Source organism: Pristiophorus japonicus, chromosome 1 (assembly GCF_044704955.1).
Source record: "Pristiophorus japonicus isolate sPriJap1 chromosome 1, sPriJap1.hap1, whole genome shotgun sequence".
NCBI classification, from domain to species: domain Eukaryota; kingdom Metazoa; phylum Chordata; class Chondrichthyes; family Pristiophoridae; genus Pristiophorus; species Pristiophorus japonicus.
In genome coordinates this window covers 346624739-346647226 of record NC_091977.1, presented here as the reverse complement: position 1 = coordinate 346647226, position 22488 = coordinate 346624739, and the positions used below count along the sequence as shown (strand labels likewise).

Genomic DNA, 22488 nt, shown 5'->3' with positions numbered 1-22488 from the left:
GATGGTGGAGAGCTGTGCTTGGTGGTGACTCTGTTCCAGACCCTGATGAATTCCTGGTAAAAGACAGGCAGCCCCCACATGGCGGTCCTGACACCCCCCCAGGCTCACAAACAAGAGCTGCATGTCGTAATTGAGGCTGTACTGCTGGCGGAAGAAATACGTCGCCAGCACACGCCACCTAGGAGGGTGCTCGACGTAAAGGTATCTCTGCAGGGTATGAAGACGGAAAGTCGCTAGCTGGGTGCTAACACACACCAATGTCTGACCGCCCTCCTTAAGCGGGAGACTCAAGACCGCGGCAGAGACCCAGTGCTTCCTGTTGTTCCAGAAGAAGTCCACCAGCTTCTTCTGTATCTTGGTGGCAAACTCAGGGGGAGGGGTCAAAGTGACCAGCCGGTACCACAACATTGCGGCCACCAGCTGGTTTATGACTAGCGCTCGACCCCTGTAGGACAGCACTCGGAGCAGGCCTGTACAGCGCCCTAGGCGAGCAGCGACCTTGGCCTCCAGGTCTTGACCGTTCGCCGGCCAGGTTTCCTCATCGGGGCTAAGGTAGACTCCCAGATAGAGAAAATGGGTCGTGCTCCAGGCAAAAGGCCTGAGCTCCTCCGGCAGGGAGTCCACCCGCCACTGACCCACCAGGAGTCTGGAACATTTCTCCCACTTGATCCTGGCAGAGCATGCGGCCGAATAAATCTCAATAGAGCTACAACTCTTTTGAGGGGGGGAACAAAATAAACATTCGATCAAGTGCCCCCCCCCCCCCCGATCTGGGGGACACTCCAGACACTTTTAACTGCCCTCTTTTTTTTTCGTTTTTGTTTTTTTTTTGTGTTTTTTTTTGTGATTTTTTTTTGGGGCCATTAAAATTTTATATTTTACAAGTGCCCCCTATAAAAGGGGAGGGGGACACTAAAAACCCAGCAATTAAAACAAATTAAACTTTAAAACATGTAATATCAAATTAAAATTTGGTTGCCGGGGGTGATAATGCACTCCAGTCCCCCCGGCGCCCACCTCTCACGGAAGGCCGCGAGCGTACCGGTGGACACCGCGTGCTCCATCTCTAGGGACACCCTGGCCCGGATGTAACCGCGGAAGAGAGGCAGGCAGTCAGGCTGAACGACCCCCTCGACCGCCCGCTGCCTGGACCGGCTGATGGCACCCTTGGCCATGCCCAGGAGCAGTCCTACAAGGAGGCCCTCGGACCTACCCGCTCCCCTCCGCACAGGGTGCCCAAAGACCAGGAGTGTGGGACTGAAGTGCAGCCAGAAATTGAGGAGCAGCCCCTTCAAATAATGGAACAGGGGCTGCAACCTCGTACATTCAATAAAAACATGGAACACGGAGTCCTCCAGACCGCAGAAATTGCAGGTGGCCTGGGAGCCCGTGAACCGGCTTAAAAATTTGTTGCACGGGACTGCTCCGTGTACCACCCTCCAGGCCAAGTCCCCGATAAATAGTGGGAGGACTCCCACGTAGAGTGCATTCCATCGGGGACCCCCGCCTCCTCCGGACAGCAAGATGGTACGCCATGGCGTGTCCGGACGGCAGACGAGAATGGCAAGGTTGAGGGTGTGCAGGAGCAGCCCGTACAGGAAACCCTTCGCGCAGAACTGAAAGGCACGGAGGGGATTTCCCCGAGGCGGCTCAAGTTGTGAGGCGCCGGCTCCCGAGGGAGGTTCCGGGGTTTGGCGCCGATGAGGAATTCCATCTCACGGGGGTCAGTTCGGACGGGATCTCCCTACGTGCTTGAGCCTCCTCGACACACCTAACGGAGTCAGGGCCCAGCGCTGTTTTTAGCGACTCGATGGCATCAGCCGCGCGGCGGACGTCGGCCGAATTTAGGCACCGTGGCCAGCACATCTGGCGCCATCCAGCCCGCTCCTCCGCAATCGAGCAGGTCCCTGACCCTGGTCACCTTGCCAGCCACAGCCCTCTCGTCCGACTGCCACCTAAAACCTCGGTCGTGGAGGTACGGATTCCCGAGCAGCAGCTCCTGCAGGACAGCTGCCACTCCAGTCGGTGGAGAGCTGCGCTTGGTGGAGACTTTGTTCCAGACCCTGATGAGTTCCTGGTAAAAGACAGGCAGCCCCTGGACAGCGGTCCTGACCCCTCCAAGCTCACAAACAGGAACTGCGTGTCGTAGTTGAGGCTGTGCTGCTGGCGGAAGAAATACGTCGCCAGCACACACCACCTAGGAGGGGGCTCGACGTAAAGGTATCTCTGCAGGGTCTGAAGACGGAAAGTCGCAAGCTGGGTGCTGACGCACACCAACGACTGACCGCCCTCCCTAAGTGGGAGATAAAAGGGAACCAGTGGATGTAGTATATTTAAATTTCCAAAAGGCATTTGATCAGGTTCCACATGAAACGTTGTTACACAAAATAAGGGCTCATGAGGTTGAGGGTAATATATTAGCATGGATAGAGGATTGGTTAAAGGACAGAAAACAGAGAGTAGGAATAAATGGGTCATTTACAGGTTGGCAAGCTGTAACTAGTGGGGTACCGCAAGGATCATTGTTTGGGCCTCAGCTATTTGTAATCTATATTAATAACTTAGATGAAGGGACTGAGTGTAATGTATCCAAGTTTGCTGATGATACAAAGCTAGGTGGGAAAGTAAACAAAGCGGCTGCAAAGGGATAGAGACAGGTTAGTGAGTGGGCAATCAGGTGGCAGATGGAGTATAATGTGGGAAAATATAAGGTTATTCAGTTTGGTAAGAAGAACAGAAAAACAGAATATTTTTTAAATGGTGACTATCAAATGTTGGTAATTATAGAGATTTGGGTGTCCTTGTGCTGGAAGCAAAACAAATTAACATACAGGTACAGCAAGCAATTAGGAAGGCAAATGGTATTTTGGTGTTTATTGCAAGGGGGTTGGAGTACAAGAGTAAGGAAATCTTGCTGCAATTGTACAGGGCTTTGGTGAGACCACATCTGGAGTACTGTGCACAGTTTTGGTCTCCTTATCTGAGGAAGGATTTACTAGCCTCAGAGATGGTGCAATGAAAGTTCACTAGATTAATTCCTGGGAGAGGCTTGTCCTATGAGGAAAGATCAAGTAGAATGGGACTATAGTATCTGGAGTTTAGAAGAATGAGAGGAGATCTCATTGAAACTTAAGATTCTGAGAGTGCTTGACAGGGTAGATGCTAATAGGCTGTTTCCCCTGGCTGGAGAGTCTAGAACTAGTGGACATAGTCTCAGGATAAGGGGCGACCATTTAGCACTGCGATGAGGAGGATTTTTTTCACTCGGAGGGAGCAGGAAATATTTGGGAGGTCCGATAATCTGTTTTATTGGGAGTGTGGGGGGCCAAACTTGCTTATTGAGATGAAGGATTTGGCGTTGAAATCTTGCTAAGCACTGGGGTAGGGAAGGGTTTTGAGGATCAAATCTTGCTCAACATGGTGGAATTCTTGCTCAGGGCAGGTATACTTCTGCTCAGTGACAGATACCCTTTACTGGCTTGGAGAATATTTGGATTATTTTTTTACTTGGCTGGCTACTACCTGGGATTCATTGTGTGTTCCATTCTTATCCATCTGATCGTAGCCAGAAAATCACTTGCAATGGCTTCTCTTCCCACTCCCACATCGTTATCTCTGGTGTCCCCCAAGGATCTGTCTTTGGCCCCCTCATATTTCTCATCTGTATGCTGCCCCTTGGCGACATCATCCGAAAACACGATGTCAGTTTCCACATGTACCCAGCTCTACCTCACCACCATTTCTCTCGACCCCTCCACAGTCTTTAAATTGTCAGACTGCTTGTCTGAATCCAGTACTGGATGAGCAGAAATGTTCTTCAATTAAATATTGGGAAGACAGAAGCTATTGTCTTTGGTCCCCGCCACAAACTCCATTCCCTAGCAACCGACTCCATCCCTTTCCCTAGCATCTGTCTGAGCTGAACCAGATTGTTCACAACCTGGGTGTTATATTTGACCCTAAAATGAGCGTCCGGACACATATCCACGGCGTAACTAAAACCGCCTATTTCCACCTTGTAACATTGCCTGTCTCCGCCCCGCCTCAGCTTATCTGCTGCTGAAACCCTCATCCATGTGTTTGTTATCTCTAGACTTGACTATTCCAATGCACTCCTGACTGGCTTCCCATATTCTACCCTACATAAACTTGAGGTCATCCAAAACTCTGCAGCCCATGTCCTAACTCGCACCAAGTCCTGTTCACCCATCACCCCTGTGCTCGCTGAACTACATTGGCTCCTGGATAATCAACGCTTGGATATCAAAATTCTCATCCTTACTTACAAATCCCTCCATGGTCTCACCCCTCTGTATTCTCCTTCAGCCTCAAAACCCCCCGAAATATCTGCACTCCTCAAATTCTACCCTCTTGAGCATCCCTAATTATAACTGCTCTACCATCAGTGGCCGTGCCCTCAGCTGCCTTTTTTATTATCTGGCTCGGTGTCAAATGTTTTTCTTTTTCTTATAACTTTCCTGTGAAGTACCTTTGGATGTTTTACTACGTTAAAGGTGCTATATAAATAAAAGTTTTTGTTGTTATCGTTCAACGAGGGGCTGTCACATAACGTTAGATCCGGTGCCATTTTAATTAGTTGGTCTTGTAACAGTATGTTTACAGCGTCACCTACAGGTCAAATATAATTTTGAAAACATAATAGCTGGACAGTTTGTGGAAGTATAATTACTCTCTGTCAACCCAAGTTGATAAGAACATAAGAACTGGAGTTGACCCAGCCTCAACAGCTTTTTTGAAGGAGAGTGTTCCAGATTAACTTTTGTGTAAAGAATTGCTTCCTGACATCACCACGGAACAGTCTCGCTCTAATTTTGTTCTGGACTTCCCCTGAGGAAATAGTTTCTCTCTATCAACCTGATCAAATCCTTTAATCATCGTAACCTCCTCAATTATATCACCCCTTAATCTTCTATACTCAAGGGAATACAAGTCTAGTCTGTACAACCTGTCTTTATAATCCATCCCTTTTAGCCTTAGTATCATTCTGGTGAATCTACGCGGCACCCCCTCCAAGACAATATATTCTTCCTGAAGTGTGGTGCCCAGAAATGAACGCAGTACTCCAGATGCGGTTTAGCCAGAGCTTTATACAACTGCAGCATAGTTTCCCCCCCTTTGTATTCCAGTCTCCTGAAATAAAGGTTATCATTCCTTTAGCCTTTTTAATTATTTTTTATAGCTGTCCACTAGCTTTTAGTGATTTCTGTACGTGGACCTCTAAATCCCTCTGCTCCTCCACAGTTCCTAGCTTCTCGCCATTTAGAAAATACTCTGATCTATCTTTCTTCGGTCCAAAGTTAATGAATTCACACTTCCCCACGTTGGATTCCATCTGCCACAGTTTTGTCCACTCATTTAATCTATCAATGTCCCTTTGCAACTTTCTGCTCCCATCTAAATTACTTACTGCGCCAATGTAGCTGTCAGTTTGTAATTCATTGTTGATATTGTACTGTATAAGTACACTTGTATAAGTGAACTCTTAATGCTACTGTAATAGTATCAGTTGTGACCTGAATTATAACTTGTTAGTGATGCCCAGCTATTTGCCCAGGTCTGTATTTTCCACTCAGTGTGTCTCATTCATGACTTCACATCCTCTATGTGTCTCATTTCCCAGCCCAGTCATTTTACCACAATTTTGATACTTATGAACCATCTGTGTTTTATCAGGTCTGCCACACTTCCCCGTACTTTAGTGTCCTGCCCACATGTCTGATCACTTATATCCACAATGTACTGTTCAGTCATTGCTCCACCTGAGAAACCACAGTCAAAACACAGGAAAACAGAGTGAACAATTTATTGTACATGTCTGGAAAATTAGTTGATCAGAGTTTAACACATCATCAAGAGTTGATTGCTAACTAATTGAAATTCTGGCTGTCTGTGTTGGATATCACTTTCAAAAGCTTGTTAATGTATTCTATCAGGCCATTTTGAACAGTCATAGAATAGAATTATAGAATCTTACAGCACAGAAAGAGGTAATTTGGCCCATTTATGCCAGCTGTTTCAAAGAGCAATCCCATTCATCCCACTCCCCTGCTACTTCCACATAGCCCTGCAATTTTTTTCATTTTTGTCATGTATGTATGCTTGGGGTTACTAGCCACCAGGGGGCGCCACTGTCGGAGGTCATTGGGCTGTACGCATGGGTGTAAGCCACCATGTAATGTGGGCACTTTGGGCTCGAATAAAGTTGAGCCAGGTTTGCACCTGAGGTGAGTTTATAGTATTCAGTCTATCGAGTTATTAATACATAACATTTGGTGACGAGGTAACTCAAGAACCTTTGCATGCAAAATGAGCACCATTGGAAGTCTGGAGAGATTCGTGGAGGGAGAGGACTGGTCGGATTTTATCAATCGCCTGGACCAGTACTTTGTGGCCAACAAAATAGAGGAAGCTACTGACGCAGTTAGGCATAGGGCAGTTTTCCTCACTGTTTGCACTCCGAAAATCTATGGCCTCATTAAGAATCTCCTCTCGCCTGCACATCCAATGGACAAGGACTATGAAGAATTGTGTGCTCTGGTATGTGACCATCTCAAACCAAAAGAAGGCATCATCATCTCACGCTATCGATTCTACACGCATGTTTGTTCTGAGGGCCAGGATGTCATAATTTGTCACCAACCTAAGACGTCTTGCTGGGCCATGTAAGTTCAAAGACGCATTGGGAGACATGCTACAAGATTGCTTCGTAATAGGAATCAACCACAAGGTGATCCTCTGGAAGTTATTGACTACGGAGACGCTGGATTTGAGCAAGGCCATTGCGATTGCCCTGGCATGCATGACGACGGATGATAATTTAAAGCAGATATCATCGAAGAATCGGAGCTCCACGGCAAGTACTGTAAACAAGATTGTGTTGTCGTATGGCAGAGCTGCTTATGGCAGGGCCTACTCAACTACATTTGCAAAACCTGTCGCTGCTCAATCCGCCAATGGATACGAATCCGATTTCACCCTGTTGGAGTTGTGGGGGCAATCATCGGCATCATCAGTGTCATTTCAAACAGTACATCTATAAAGGCTGTTCGAAAGTGGGGCATCTTCATCGAATGTGTCCACACCTGAACAAGCGTGCTACGACTCACCACATGGATGATGACGACCAGTCCAGCGTGGACCTGGATATGCAACCCAAGATACCCGAGGGGAAGTGTATAGACTGTATTCGCTCCTGAAAATGAGCCAACTGATAATGGTTAATGTGAAACTAAATGGCGTGCCGGTATCGATGGAATTGGACACGGGTGCGAGTCAGTCGATAATGAGCCAAAGGACATTCGACAAGCTGTGGGACACTAAGGCTGTGAGGCCTAAGCTGAGTCCAGTCAATGCCAAGTTGTGTACTTACACCAAAGTACTCATACTGGTGATTGGCAGTGCAGTAGTCAAGGTGTCGTATGATGGTGTGGTTCATGATCTACTGTTATGGATCATTCCAGGAAATATCCAACGCTGTTCGGCAGGAATTGGCTCGAAAAAATCAAATGGAATTGGAACGATATCAAAGCATTGTCATTGGTGGATGACACTTCGTGTGCTCAAGTGCTGAGCAGGTTTCCCTTGCTGTTTGAACCAGGCATCGGCAATTTCATGGGAGCCAAGGTGCAGATTCACCTGGACTCGGGTGCAAGACCCATCCATTACAAAGCTCGGGCTGTTCCGTACATGATGAGGGAGAAGGTCGAAATTGAGCTGGACAGACTCCAATGTGAAGGGGTCATATCACCGGTTGAACGAATGGGCCAGTCCCATTGCTCCTGTGTTGAAGAGCGATGGCACTGTCAGAATTTGTGGACACTACAAGGTTACGATCAACCGATTTTCGAAACAGGATCAGTACCTATTACCGAAGGCTGATGACCTGTTTGCAACACTAGGCAGTGGGAAGTCGTTCACTAAACTGGATCTGATGTCTGCCTATATGACACAGTAGCTCATCGACACGACAAAGAAACTTACGTGCATCGACACTCATAAAGGACTGTTTATCTACAACAGGTGTCCTTTTGGAATTCGTTCGGCTGCAGCCATATTTCAGAGGAACATGGGGAGTCTACTGAAGTCCGTCCCTAGAACCGTCGTGTTTCAAGATGACATTCTGGTCACAGGCCATGACACTACCGAACATCTGAACAACCTTGAAGAGGTTCTACATCGTCTGGACAAAGTGGGACTCAGGCTGAAACGTTCGAAGTGCATCTTCATGGCACCGGAAATTGAATGTCTGGGGAGGAAAATTGCTGCTGATGGCATCGAAAACCAAGGCCATCAAAAATGCACCCAGGCCCCAGGCTCTGCTTCTAATGGTCAAGCAGAGCGTGCTGTCCAAACAATCAAGCAGAGTATGAAACGTGTAACTCAGGGTTCACTGCAGACTCGTCTGTCATGCATATTGATTAGTTACAGGACAAGATCCCACACACTTACCAGGTCTCCCCTGCTGAACTATTGATGAAGAGAGGTCTCAAAACCAAGCTCTCTCTTGTCCATCCTGACTTGAATGATCGTGTTGAAAACAGACGTCAAAATCATCAGTGGTATCGTGATCGTGCTGCTGCGTCACGCGGCATCTCTGTTAACGATCCTGTGTATGTGCTAAATTATGGTCAAGGTCCCAAGTGGGTCGCCAGGACTGCTACGGCCAAGGAGGGTAACAGAGTGTTTATTGTCATGCTCAAGAATGGACAAACATGCAGGAAACAGGTTGATCAGATAAAGCTGCGGCACTAGGATGAACTGGAACAAGTTGAAGAAGATACGATCAGTGACCAACCAACCTATATACATTCATCAGAGGACTCCACATTCATCAATGAATCTGGACTTTCACTCTCTGTCATTGCCACTCCCATCAGATCGGCTACCCAGCCTCCAGTCATAACTGACTCAGAACGCTTGTCCAGAACTGGAGTTGAACTGAGACGATCAATTTGTGAGCAGAAAGCCCCGGACCATCTTAACTTGTAAAAAGACTGATACTAAGATCTTGAAGGGGGATGTTGTCATGTATGTATGCTTGGGGTTACTAGCCACCAGGGGGCGCCACTGTTGGATGTCATTGGGCTGTATGCTCGGGTGTGCGGGCCCGGTATATAAAGGAAGCCACCATGTAATGTGGGCACTTTGGGCCCGAATAAAGTTGAGCCAGGTTTGCACTTGAGTGAGTTTACAGTATTCAGTCTATCTAGTAACACTTACATAACACTTTTCAATTATATATCCAATTCCATTTTGAAAGTTAGTGTTTGGAAACCTTTGCCACAAAAAGCTTGATGTTGCAGGAATTGTTGTTTACCAAAGTCACAGATCTAATCTGCACAATGCCACTTAGCTTCGCAAAAATGGAAAATAAATGATGTGTTATACATTTTTGAAAATGTGTGTGCTTTTATTGTAAGATGTTTAGTTAACACTTTTTAATAACATACCAGATAAAGAACACAGCAAAATTATTCAGCTACTGTTGCATGTGGTAAAAATGTTACTGTAAACCTTAATTTGATAAGTCAAGCACAGCACACTGTAATGCGAACCTCCCCATTCACAAGCCAGTGTCGCACATGATACAAGATATGCAAATAGCCTTCTGACCCATGCACTACATTAAGCAGTTCAACATGTGGCAGCGATGACTTATTGCTTATTTAACATATTTGTCAAGTTTAATAGCTCCCAAACATGGGTTCAAACTGAACTCTCCTCCTCAGACATTCCCATAGTATTTAAACAGTGTCTTGACCACAGCAGACAGTATGCCTCAGTAAATACTCCGTAGTGTTGCCTTGGCAGACAGCACAGGTAGAAACATGCGAAGAATCACCTTCACAGGCCTACAACAGATGACTCATTATTTTGGCTACAGCCCGATAATAACATGAGCCATTAATTACTTTGTAGTATTAAATGGGAAAAAGGAGTTGAGTCAATCGTCATGCCCACTCATTACCCAAATCGTGTTAATGATGATCAGTGAGGTGAGTCACACAAAAGAAGCTGAATACAAGCACGTTGAACTGGCTTTTGTTTCAATAACAAGTTAACATAATTACCATTTATTTTTAACTACTTGCGGGGAGAGGGAGGGAAGGAAGGGTGTGAGTTGATATTGTTCAACAGGCGGCAGCTGGTAATTCATTGCTTATTTGGGATTTGCCTGTATCTTTTTTTCAGAAATGTAGCCACTATGAAAAGAGGTGGTTTTGATATTAGCTGTAAGTTTCTGCAGTAAGTATAACTCCTGGCAAGCCAACATAAAGATCATTGTTAGTAATGGACATGAAGAGATCTTGAGACCCTGACCAGCCAATGCCTTGGCTCAGGAATGGCAGCAAAAAATATTTATAGGGAGAAAAAGTGCTTGGAATGTTCAGTTAAGAAAAACAGACAACTAACACAAAGGCTGTAGTGTATCACATATTGCATAACTCACTGGTTCAAGTGTATTCCATAGAGGAAAGCACAAAGGATGTTACAAAGGCATCAGTGTATTATACATAGGATAACACATGAACTGGCATTTGTTACAGTTGTTGTCGCTGTTGTTACATAGATGATCACACACTTCTGGGACCTGATAACAAAATTGCTGTAGTGTGTTAAAAAAACTAGTAGTGTTAAAGGAGTTGTCGGAAACTGTAACATCCGTTTATTAACACCTTTTGAACTCCACAATGTGTCAAGCATTTCTACCAGTATTATTGTATATAATATGCAGGAGTAGAGTGGATAAGGACAATCATGTCCATTTTCTTTTGCAGGCAGTGAGTCGCGGATGAAACAATGAGGGATGGCGTGCTCCTACAATACAATCACAGAATCATAGAATCTTGCAGCACAGAAGGAGGCCATGCATCCCATCTTTGAAAAAGTTATCCAATTAGGCCCACACGCTTGCTCTTTCCCCATAGCCCTGGAAATGTTTTCTTTTCAAGTATAAATCAAATTATCTTATAAAAATGGTTATTGAAACTGCTTCCACCACCCTTCAGGCAGTGAATTCCAGATCATTAAAACAAAGTTTCCTCATCTCCCCCTGGTTCTTTTGTCAATGATCTTAAATCTGTGTCCTCTGGTTATCGATCCTCCTGTCAGTGGAAACAGTCTCTCTACTCGATCAAAACCCTGCATAATATTGGACATTTCTATTGAATCTCCCCTTAACGTTTTCAGCTCCAAGCAGCACAATCACAGCTCTCTAATCTCTCCACATAACTGAAGTCACTCAACCCTAGTATCATTCCAACAAATCTCTCCAAGGCCTTGACATCCTTTCTAAAGTGTGCTGCTCAGAATTAAGGTCTAACTAGTGATTTATAAAGGTTTAGCATAACACTCTTGCTTTAGTACTCAATGCCCCTTTTTATAAAGCCAATGATCTTGCTTTATTAATAGCCTTTCAAAGATTTGTGTATCTGGATTTATCTTACAACATCAATGTCACAAGTGTCTGGATTGTGTTCATGCCAGTTTAAAGTAAAGCTTAACGGGTGGCTTTTGTTCCAAAGATCAATTGGGTTAATTCCCATTGTTGTATAATGCAGCTAATGTAGTACTGCAAGTTATTCGCAATCTGGGCTTGTGTAACTGTGCAAGGTTAATAGAAAAGATAATGCTCCTGGGTCATAGAGAATAAGACTTTCTCAGGAGAACTTCTGTGAAACCTTTGAAAACAGTTTTACAATAACCTGAAATTGTAACAATAATGCAGTAAAGTAGCATACACTTTATAATATAAAGAATATCATCCAGAATGGTGCTGTGAATCATATAAAATAAATACAGCTGGAAATGTTGAAGCAGAAGAACATAGACATTCCAGTTCATTTAGTATACCTGATCCAACACATCCCATCTAGCCACAATGAAAACAGTAGTTTATGTAAGGTTATGTATAACAGATCAATTGAAAACCATGGCAATCATACCAGACTTGCCAATGAATGGATTGCTTTACTTCCAAAGACAGACTCTCAAGAAGCCAATTCTATGACAGTGTACTAGAGAACATGTCTGTGTAAGAACAATAATGGCTGAATATAATTGTAAGAATAAAAGTGTTTATTAATGATTAAAATTGATTCTGTGTATGTATAAATGTTAAAAATGTAGGTTATACGGAAAGGCCTGTTTGTGTTGAAACAAAATGAAAGCCCACAGTTTGCCAGCATGGGCTGAGTTTTGAAAGAAACAAAATGGAAGCCCACAGAGCTGCTGCATGGGTTTTGTGTATTGAAAAGCCATTTAAATTAATCAAGAGATGGCTGAGCCAGGCACGACAGACACATGTGTGAGGAGAGCCAATAAGGAACTGCCCTGGAACCAAGGTCCAATCGTGAGGCTTTCGGAGAGACAATGGCTTTAAGAGGTTTAAAAGAACTCAGCCAAAGACTTTCTCTCTCTCTCCTGAACCAGCCAGCCAGAGGGAAGTAACGTATATCACTCTTTATTCTAACCTCATTGTCTCTGTTGTAACTAAGGTGGATGTGCAAGTGTGTGTGTGTTTTTAATATAACTACTGGTGGGTCCTCACTTAAACAGTTACAACTATTGAGATGACTGCTCCTTAAGACACAATTTCTCCCGATCCGTTTAATCATTTCTAGCTTATAATTGGCAACACCGATTAGAATCGCAACTCCCGAGATTTCCAATTGTTTAAAAGAATCATCAAAAAGCTGTCTCGCCAGGTTCCCGCATTCTCCACCAATTGTAAGATTTCTAAATCTCTGGCATTAAATTTGACAGTGAGACAATTCTTCTAAAACAATTGGAACAGTTTATTAAAAACACACACACACATGCACATCCACCTTAGTTACAACAGATACAATGAGGTTATAATAAAGAGTGATATACGTTACTTCCCTCTGGCTGGCTGGTTCAGGAGAGAGAGAAGCGTCTTTGGCTGAGTTCTTTTAAACCTCTAAAAGCCATTGTCCCTCAGAGAGCCTCAGGATTGGATCTTGGCTCCAGGGCAGTTCCTTAATGGCTCTCCTCACACATGTGTCTGTCGTGCCTGGCTCAGCCATCTCTTGATTAATTTAAATGGCTTTCCAATACACAAAACCCATGCAGCAGCTCTGTGGGCTTCCATTTTGTTTCTTTCAAAACTCAGCTCATGCTGTCAAACTGTGGGCTTTCATTTTGTTTCAACACAAATAGGCCTTTCAGTATAACCTACACTTTTAACATTTATACATGTACTGAATAAATTTTAATCATTAATAAACACTTTTATTCTTACATAATAAATATTTGGAATTGGAATTGGATACTCAATCAATCCAGCAGCATAATGGCTAAGTGATTCTGGTCATGGATTCATGGGTCAGTTCTGGGTACCTCACCTGGTTGGGGTTGGCGGAAGTGAGGCATGCACAGAGATGAGTAGCTAAATCACAAATGTGACGATACTGTAACTCTATCTCATTGCAGGAAATGGTCTGTCCAAAAACTAGCTCTCACCAGATCATGAAATCACCCCTAGGAAACATTTAATGATTTGAAATATGACAGATCTCTCAATCATGTAGTATAGGATATAATAATAAATCGCTCGTTAGAATGAGATAGAATGGGATAGTAGCTGGGATGGGGTGGGACAGAGGATAGGATAGGATACGATTGAGGCACATAGGGTGGGATGGGATGAGATAGGATAGTATACAATAGTACATCATTGGGTACAATACAATAGGATAAGATAGGATATGATATGAATGGAATGAGATGGGATGGAATGGAATAGAATAGGATAATATAGCATGTGTTAATATAACATTGGGTGGGATAGGATAAGATAACAGTATAGTGTAACATATGATGGGATAGGATAGTGAAGCATAGAATAGCAGTATTGTATCATATTGGATGACAAAAAAATTTACTAAATGGGGGGGGGGGGAATAGAATGAGAGTAAACTAGCAAGAAATATAAAAAACAGATTGTAAGAGCTTCTACAAGTATGGAACAAGGAAGAGAGTAGCAAAAGTAAGTATTGGTTGCTTAGAGGTTGATACAGGATCAATTATAATCAGGAATAAGAAAATGGCAGAGACTTTAAACAAATATTTTGTATCTGTCTTCACAGTAGAAGACACAAAAAGCATACCAACATAGTGGAGAATCAAGGGGCTAATAAGGAAATTAAAGTAATTAAGATCAGTAGGGAAAAAAAATACTTGAGAAACTAATAGGACTAAAAGCTGACAAATCACCTAGTCCTGATGGCCTACATTCTATGGTTCTAAAGGAAGTGACTGCAGAGATAGTGGATGCATTGGTTATGATCTTCCAAAATTCCCTAGATTCTAGTACTGTCCTAGTGGATTGGAAGGTAGGAAATATAACCCCACTATTCAAGAAAGAAGGGAGAGAGAAAATGGGGACGTACAGCCCAGTTAGCTGACATCATTCATCGGGACAATGCTGGAATTCATTATTAAGGAGCTGGCAACAGGGCAGATAGAAAATCATGATATGACTAAGCAGAGTCAACATGGTTTTATGAAAGGGAAATCATGTGTAACAAATTTATTAGAGTTTTTGAGGATGTAATTTGCAGGGTAGATAAAGGGGACCCAGTGGATATAATATATTTGGCTTTCCAAAAGGCATTCTATAAGGTGTCACATAAAAGGTTGCTATGCAAGATAAGGGCTCATGGGGTTGGGGTAATATGTTAGGTTGGATAGAGAATTGGTTAACCGACAGAAAACAGAGAGTAGGGATAAATGGGTCATTTTCAGATTGACAGGCTGTAATTAGTGGGATGCCACAAGGATCAGTGTTTGGGCCTCAGCTATTTACAATCTATATCAATGACTTAGATGAAGGGATTGAGAGTACTGTATCCAAGTTTGCTGACAACACAAAGCTAGGTGGGAAAGTAAGATGTAAGGAGAACAAAGAGCCTGCAAAGGGATATAGACAGGTTAAGTGAGCAGGCAATAAGTTGGCAGATGGAGTATAATGTAGGAAAATGTGAAGTTATTCACTTTGGTAGGAAGAATAGAGAAACAGAATATTTTTTAAATGGTGAGAAACAATTAAATTTTGGTGTTCAGAGAGAGTTAGATGTCCTCGTACTGGAAACACAAAAAGGTAGCAAGCAGGTACAGCAAATAATTAGGAAGGCAAATGGCATGTTGGCCTTTATTGCAAGGGGGATGAAGTATGAGAGTAAGGATGTCTTTCCACAATTCTACAGGGCTTTGGTGAGATCACACCTGGAGTACTATGCACAGTTTTGGTCTCCTTATCTGAGGAAGGACATACTTGTCTTAGAGGCGGTGCAACAAAGGTTCACTAGATTGATTATTGGCAGAGTGTTGATCTATGAGGAGAGATTGAGTAGAATGGAACTATAGTTGCTGGTATTTAGAAGAATGAGAGGAGATCTCATTGAAACATATAAGATTCTGAGAGGGCTTGACACGAGAATCTAGAACTAGGGGGCATAGTATCAAGATGAGGAGGAATTTCTTCACTCAGAGGGTTGTGAATCTTTGAAATGCTCTACCCCAAAGGACTGTGGATGCTCAGTCATTGAGTATATTCAAAGCTAAGATCAATAGATTTTTGGACACTAGGGGAACCAAGAGTTATGGAGATCGGGCGGGAAAGTGGAGTTGAGGTCGAAGATCAGCCATGATCTTATTGAATGGTGGAGTGGCCTACTCCTGCTCCTAATTCTTATGTTCTTATAAGATATTACAGGGTAATAGGATGATATACTACAAAATAGGATATGATAAGGTAGCTTAGGATAAGCGTGTGGTCTAATATAGATCAGCATAGGATAGGATAGAGTAGGATAGCAATGGCATGTACCCTGCCCATTACTGATCCAAGCATCGTGAGACTGTGTTACATTATTTCATTCCGTTATGCAAAAAGCACAGATCTGTATAAATAATAATGCAGGTCAGAAGTTCCAATAGAGGGAGTGTTGGGGCTTTAGAGAAACCCATTCATACTGGGATCGGCCCAAACCCTGATGTTTCCAGCTTGCGCTGATAGTTCAATTTTATTTTTATCAGTTGTGCACCTGAAAATGAGAGTGAGAGAAATGAAAAGGATAAAAACAGATCGAAGAATGTAGAGTATTAGTTTGTACACACTATTAGTTAAACAGATGGTGAAATCCATTGCTGTTATTAATTCGAAGTGACTATTTGTACTGTGCTTTTTCTGTCGAGTCCCCACTCCCGATCTTCCCGCCCGGTCAAGTCCCTGACCCTGATCCTCCTGCCTGGTCAAGTCCCTGCCCCCGATGCCTCCCGCCTGAACCAGAAGTGCCGGAACTGGAAGTGCGGCCCCGAACCGGTATCAGTCCGACCACATGTGCCGCTGATCCTCCAAGAGCCTGCCGACGGACTGAGCCTGCTGATCCTCCGTTGCCGAGCCTGCTGATCCTCAGGCAGCCGGCTGGGCAGGCAGGGAGGCGGCCGAGCTCCCCACCGAGCCCCAAGTCCCAAGCCGGCGGGAGAGCGGCGGGTAGAGAGAGCTGGTGGGCAACCCGGGGGTGGGGGTGGGAGTGGGAGAGAGAGCCTGGTTGTTGGGGAGGGGGGGAGAGAGGGGGAGAGAGAGCCTGGTTGTTGGGGAGGGGGGAGAGGGGGGGAGAGAGAGCCTGGTCATTGGGGCGTGGGGGGGGGGGAAGGAGGGGGAGAGAGAGCCTGGTTGGGGGAGCGAGAGACAGGGTGGGGAGAGGGAAGACAAATCACGTTTTTCCAGCCCCCTTTACACCCACACCTGGCATCGTTGGAGTGGATGAAATCCAGAAGTCACAATACTGACACTTCATACCCATAAATCTGTTCACAATCCGCACATAATGCCCCATCTATGGCGGGGGGGGGGGGGGGGGGGGCGAGGCGAGGGGGTTGTGGGGGGCAGGGGTTAAGGTCATGCACTTGCGCTTTGATAAGCGACTTTGTCTGGCACTTGGTGGCTTCTGGGGAGATCTATCCTCGGTGGCTTCTGGAAGTCAAAGTGGATCGAGTTACAATTTGCGAAGTCAGTGAGAACTTGGGCTGGGCGGTTCCAGTTACACATTCCAGAGAAACTTCAGGGTGTGACTTATCCTCCAAGGGGACCAATCAGAGACAAGGAGTGGCCATTTTTACAATACAAATAAATGCGTCCTTATTACTATCCTGGTTATGTTTAAGGTATATAGACATAAGTAACATTTCTGAAATAAAATATTTAAGGGAAACTCACTCTATATTTTGGAGGCATAAAAATGTGTTAAAAGATGTAGTAGGGATCGGGACCACCATGAAGTGATGTGCTGCATCATGAAGAGCTGGGGTTCTCCACACAAGGAACAGGGAGTGTTTTAGACAGCTGTGGTAAACAAGAAAGCACTTTGGATGATGATCTTAGACACAAGATTAAACATGAAGCTTTTTACAACTACTAATGTTTCTCTTACCACAGTTAACTGCTGCAGTTGTGGCTGTCAACTCGGCTGTCTCTCCTGAGTGCGACGCTCCAGACAATAAGGCTAGGCACACTATGTGGTTGTGGAGGGCATCACAGCTGAGTGGAAGCCAGTTCACGCCTGATGTCCATAGGAACACTTTCTAGCAGAAGTCACTAGATTGTAATTAGGAGATAAGATCACAAGATATATAGAGTTGTAAGATACCAATCTTAACTCATCTATTCAGAAAAAATACCCACCATCACCATACCATCCAAATAAATCTTAAATGAATCTTTTAACCATCACCAGCCTTCACCTAAGATCATTACAAATGGTGATTGTTTTTTGCATGGAGTATTTCTTTCTGATATCTGTCCCAAATTGTCCTTTCACTAATTCAAGCCTAGGAACAGGATTAGTCACTTCAGCCCCTTGAGCCTGTCCCGCCATTAAATTAGTTCATGGCTGTTCTGTATCTTAACTCCATCTACTCACCTTGGTTCTGTAACCCTTAATACCCTTGCCTAACAAAAATCACGCTCAGTTTTAAAAATTTCAATCAACTGAGCCTCAACAGCTTTTTGGGGGAGAGAGTTTCAGATTTCCACTACATTTTGTGTGAATGAGTGCTTCCTGACTTCACCCCCTGATCGATCTCGCTCTAATTTTAAAGTAATGTCCCTTGCTCTGAACATCCCCACCAGAGGAAATAGTTTCTCTCTATCACCCTATCAACTCCCTTAATCATGGTAAACATCTCAATTAGATCACCCTTAATCTTCTATACTCAGGGGAATACAGGTGTAGTTTATACAAACTGTCCTCATAATTTATCCCTTTTAGCTCCAGTATCATTCTGGTGTATCTGCGCTGCACCCCCTCCAAAGCCAATATATCCTTCCTGAGGTGCAGTGCCAGAACTGAACGCAGTAGTGCTTGATATAGTGCTCCATGTCATTTAATATCTTGCGTAATGATAAAAGGTCTACTCTCTGTATTCTTCTTTAAAAGCTAAAGAGCTCCAGTTTCTTCAGTTGTTCCTTGTCACTTAATCCATTGATGATAGAGATCAGCCTCATAGCTCTTCCCTGCACCACCTCCATGGCTTGAATGATTCTCAATGTTCTGGCGATTAAACCTGAACATAATACTCAACTTGTGCACTTACCAGAGCACTATGTTGTATTAGCATAACTTCCTCTGACTTATACTCAACTGATCTAGCAATGTAATTCAACATGCTGTTGGCATTAGCGATTATTATTCCAGTGATTTGATATGTTCGGGCTAAAATTTCGATATCACCCCGGTTGGAGCATTAATTTTTGAAAATTTTGAAGTTTAGCGCCAAGCGCTGATCAGTCTTGCTGCCCGCTAACTTCAGTCTCAGCATTCAAAGAATGCAGGGGAGCACTAAATCAGGCACTAATGGCGTTGGTGAGTGGCGTTAGGCTCCAAGCGATAACGAATATGAGGTGTTGTGTAATTGGGAGTGAGCATTAGAGTCTGCACACCAGCCCCCAATGAATCGGGGAGTGCAGAACGGCGATATGCTGTGGGATGAAATCAAAGCCCTTTAACGGCCGCAACACTCTGGGGACAAAGCAGCCTTTATTTGGCTGCAGATACAACCTGCGCTCTCTGCCACTCATAACTGACCTTTGGAATGGCAGTTCCTTGGCAGCTGGGGCACATCCTTTTAAGTAGTACCCCACCAGCTGCCAGCCGGCCGGTTCACACCTCCACTCCCTGGCGCTGTCTGTGCGAGGCAGTAAGGCGGGGGCGCTATTGAAGTTTGCAAATCGGTCGCCCAGCCTTGCTGACGTCACAATCTGTATGACGAAGGGTGCTAAGGCATTAACTGTTATCGCCGGTGCTAAGGGGTCAGCAAATTTGCCATGTGGCGTGGGATTCGCCCCGCCACGGTGCTACTGCTTGAGCTAGCGCCCCCGCCAGGCGCTATCTGGGGGTGCTGATATGCCGAATTTCTCCGCCATCTATTACCGGCTTCAGAGCCTTTTTAACTTCCACCTGGGCTGTTTCTACTCCATCCATACTGTAAAGCACTGCCACCATTCTTGTCTTCACTGTGTAATACCTTGCACTTTTCACAATTGAATTACATCTGCCACTCTTACTCCATTTATAGATCTTATCTAACTCCTTTTGTAGGTGTCTGATTGCTTTCCTCAGTTTAACCTCATCCACAAATCTGACCAGTTTGCATTGGTTTTCTGAATCTAAGTCCTTAATGTAGAAAAAGAACAGTAGGTATTCCAGCATCAAATCCTCGGGCACTCTACTCAGGGTTCCTCCGACAGGGAACCAATGTAGGTCAGTGAGCACAGGAGTGATGGGTGAGCAGGACTTGTTCCAATGTAGGATACAGGCAGCAGAACTTTGAATGAGCTGAAGCTTATGGAGGTTGGAGGATGGTTGGCCAGTCAGGAGAACATTGGAATAGTCGAGGCAGTCGAGTGAGCAGTCCTTCTTTAACTAAATAAAATAGCTACTAGACCAGATTATTTTTTAAGGAAGCGAAAGAGATGATTCCCTTTGCAAATAATTTCCCTCCTCCAACTAGACTCTCTCTGCGACCGAACCGGCTAATCATAGGTGCCTCCTCATTGCATTCAGATTCATAGCACATGTGCACAGGTGCATTGACACCAAGGCCTAGAAATTGGATTAGGCCTGAAATCGGGCAGTGTCAAGGGCCAGCGCCATTTGCCTGCATCGGTCGAAAGTGGTCCAGGCAGCACTCAAAATCTGTGCTGCCTGCTCATTATAATGATTGCAGTGCTCATCTCAGCACTAAATGCGCTGCTGATTGGCTTAGTGCTGAACAAATGGGACAATATTGGGTGCAGTCTAATGGCCAATAATGTTTGGCTTAGGCTCTCTGCACTACTTAAATGGGAGGTACTTTGTTGCAGCAGCACCTCATTGTCAGTCAGCTTGAAGCCTTAGCACAACAATAACCCAAAAAGAGAGCAAGAATGTTTCTGGATGCTGTACTCAAGGCCTTAGTAGTGGCAGTTGAGAGAAGACAGAAGTCCTGTTCCCAGAGGGTGGCAGGAAGCCATCAAAGGCTACCAGTAGAAGGCTCAGGCAGGAGATAGCTACCTATGTTATGGCCAGCAGTATTGTGCCAAGGACATGGATACAGTGGCGAAAGAAGTTTAATGACCTTACATGCCAGGTCAGGGTGAGTGAAGGCTTCAGCAAATGCCATATCCCACCATCTGCACCACAAGCCTCACACACTGCTCAATACACCACAGCCCCATCACTCACCTACCAACAATCTCTACTTATCACCACTCAACCTCAGAATCGTAGATTCACTTCACCCTCACAACCTTACCACTGCTGCAACACTCACACCCACACCTCACACCTCGCACACACTGACAGCTATTCAACCATGACAGGCACATCACCCAAATACATTGCACCACACCCACTGACATACTTCCCTTTCTCTTGCAGACAAAGGTGTCTCACAACCACCAGGACCAATAGCAGATGGGAGGCAGCCAAGCTGCTTTACAGGCCTTGAGCCAATTGGAGCAGTCTGTGCTCAACATCATTGGAGGGCAAGTCATTGAGGTCGTGACTACGGGAAAAGTTGAAGCCTTTGCTGACAATGATGGTATGGTCATTCCTAATCCTTCTGCTCACATCCCACTTCACCCTCATCGCACAATCTATTCTCACGTACAAGCTACTGATGCTGTATCCATGGATAACTTGCTTTCCCCCACTCCCCTCATTACAACCCGACTCTTGTGCCTTTCTGCTTTCAGATGCCCAAGACTTGCCAGCAGATCAGCCTGTCCCTCATGCTATGGACGAGAGTGGAGAAGAAGAAGATCCACCGTCACTGCATCTGACACTCGCAGACACCAGCTCAGAAACTGGCACTGCACGGAATGTAAAAAGTGGTATAGAGGCTTGATCTGCACATGATATAGGGTATTGGTAAGGCTGCACCTGGAGTACGGCGTGCAGTTTTGGTCACCTTACTTAAGGAAGGATATACTAGCTTTGGAGGGGGTACAGAGACAATTCACTAGGCTGATTCCGGAGATGAGGGGGTTACCTTATGATGATAGATTGAGTAGACTGGGTCTTTACTCGTTGGAGTTCAGAAGGATGAGGGGTGATCTTATAGAAACATTTAAAATCATGAAAGGGATAGACAAGATAGAGGCAGAGAGGTTGTTTCCACTGGTAGGGGAGACTAGAACTCGGGGGCACAGCCTCAAAATACAGGGGAGCCAATTTAAAACCGAGTTGAGAATGAATTTCTTCTCCCAGCGGGTTGTGAATCTGTGGAATTCTCTGCCCAAGGAAGCAGTTGAGGCTAGCTCATTGAATGTATTCAAGTCACAGATAGATAGATTTTTAACCAATAAGGGAATTAAGGGTTACGAGGAGAGGGCGGGTAAGTGGAGCTGAGTCCACGGCCAGATCAGCCATGATCTTATTGAATGGCGGAGCAGGCTCGAGGGGCTAGATGGCCTACTCCTGTTCCTAATTCTTATGTTTATGATGAGGCATCGGGGACGATTCGGCTGCAGCAAGGCCAGGGAAAAAGGATAGCTCGGGGGCCAGCTCCACGGAGATGGATTGTGTGCACGAGTTCTACGGCACAAGACTCAGATAATTGGGCGGCCTTCAGAAGAAGGGTGTGGGGCATGCACATGAAGATGCTAGGTGCAAATGGCAAGCCAGCCAGAGAGCCTTTTGGCAATGCCAAGGAGCATTGAGGAGTCTGACTCCAACATTGGCTGGGGCTTTGCACAGAGCTTGGAGCCCATGTTTTCTAGGCTGGAAATGATGGACAACTCCTGGACAGACCTTGTTGTCCCAGCCATGATGTTGCATGTGCTGGGCGATGTCGAGGCTTCCATTGCAGCACAAGCGGAAACGATCCAACATCTCAGTGAGGCAGTGGAAGTACAGATAGCTCTCCTGCCAGGCTCAGCTTGCTGTCATACAAGCTCAG

The 22488-nt window shown here is 44.9% G+C and overlaps 1 long non-coding RNA gene across 2 annotated transcripts in view; it reads left to right on the top strand.

Annotated features, from left to right (window-relative positions):
* The window catches only part of LOC139258547 (uncharacterized), a 31396-nt gene extending 19559 nt beyond the window's left edge, over positions 1-11837 (top strand). For both annotated transcript variants that reach the window (XR_011592378.1, XR_011592379.1), the window contains exon 3: positions 10800-11837. This is a non-coding gene — a long non-coding RNA (uncharacterized lncRNA). The remainder of the gene's footprint in view (positions 1-10799) is intronic.
* The last annotated feature ends 10651 nt before the right edge of the window (positions 11838-22488 follow it).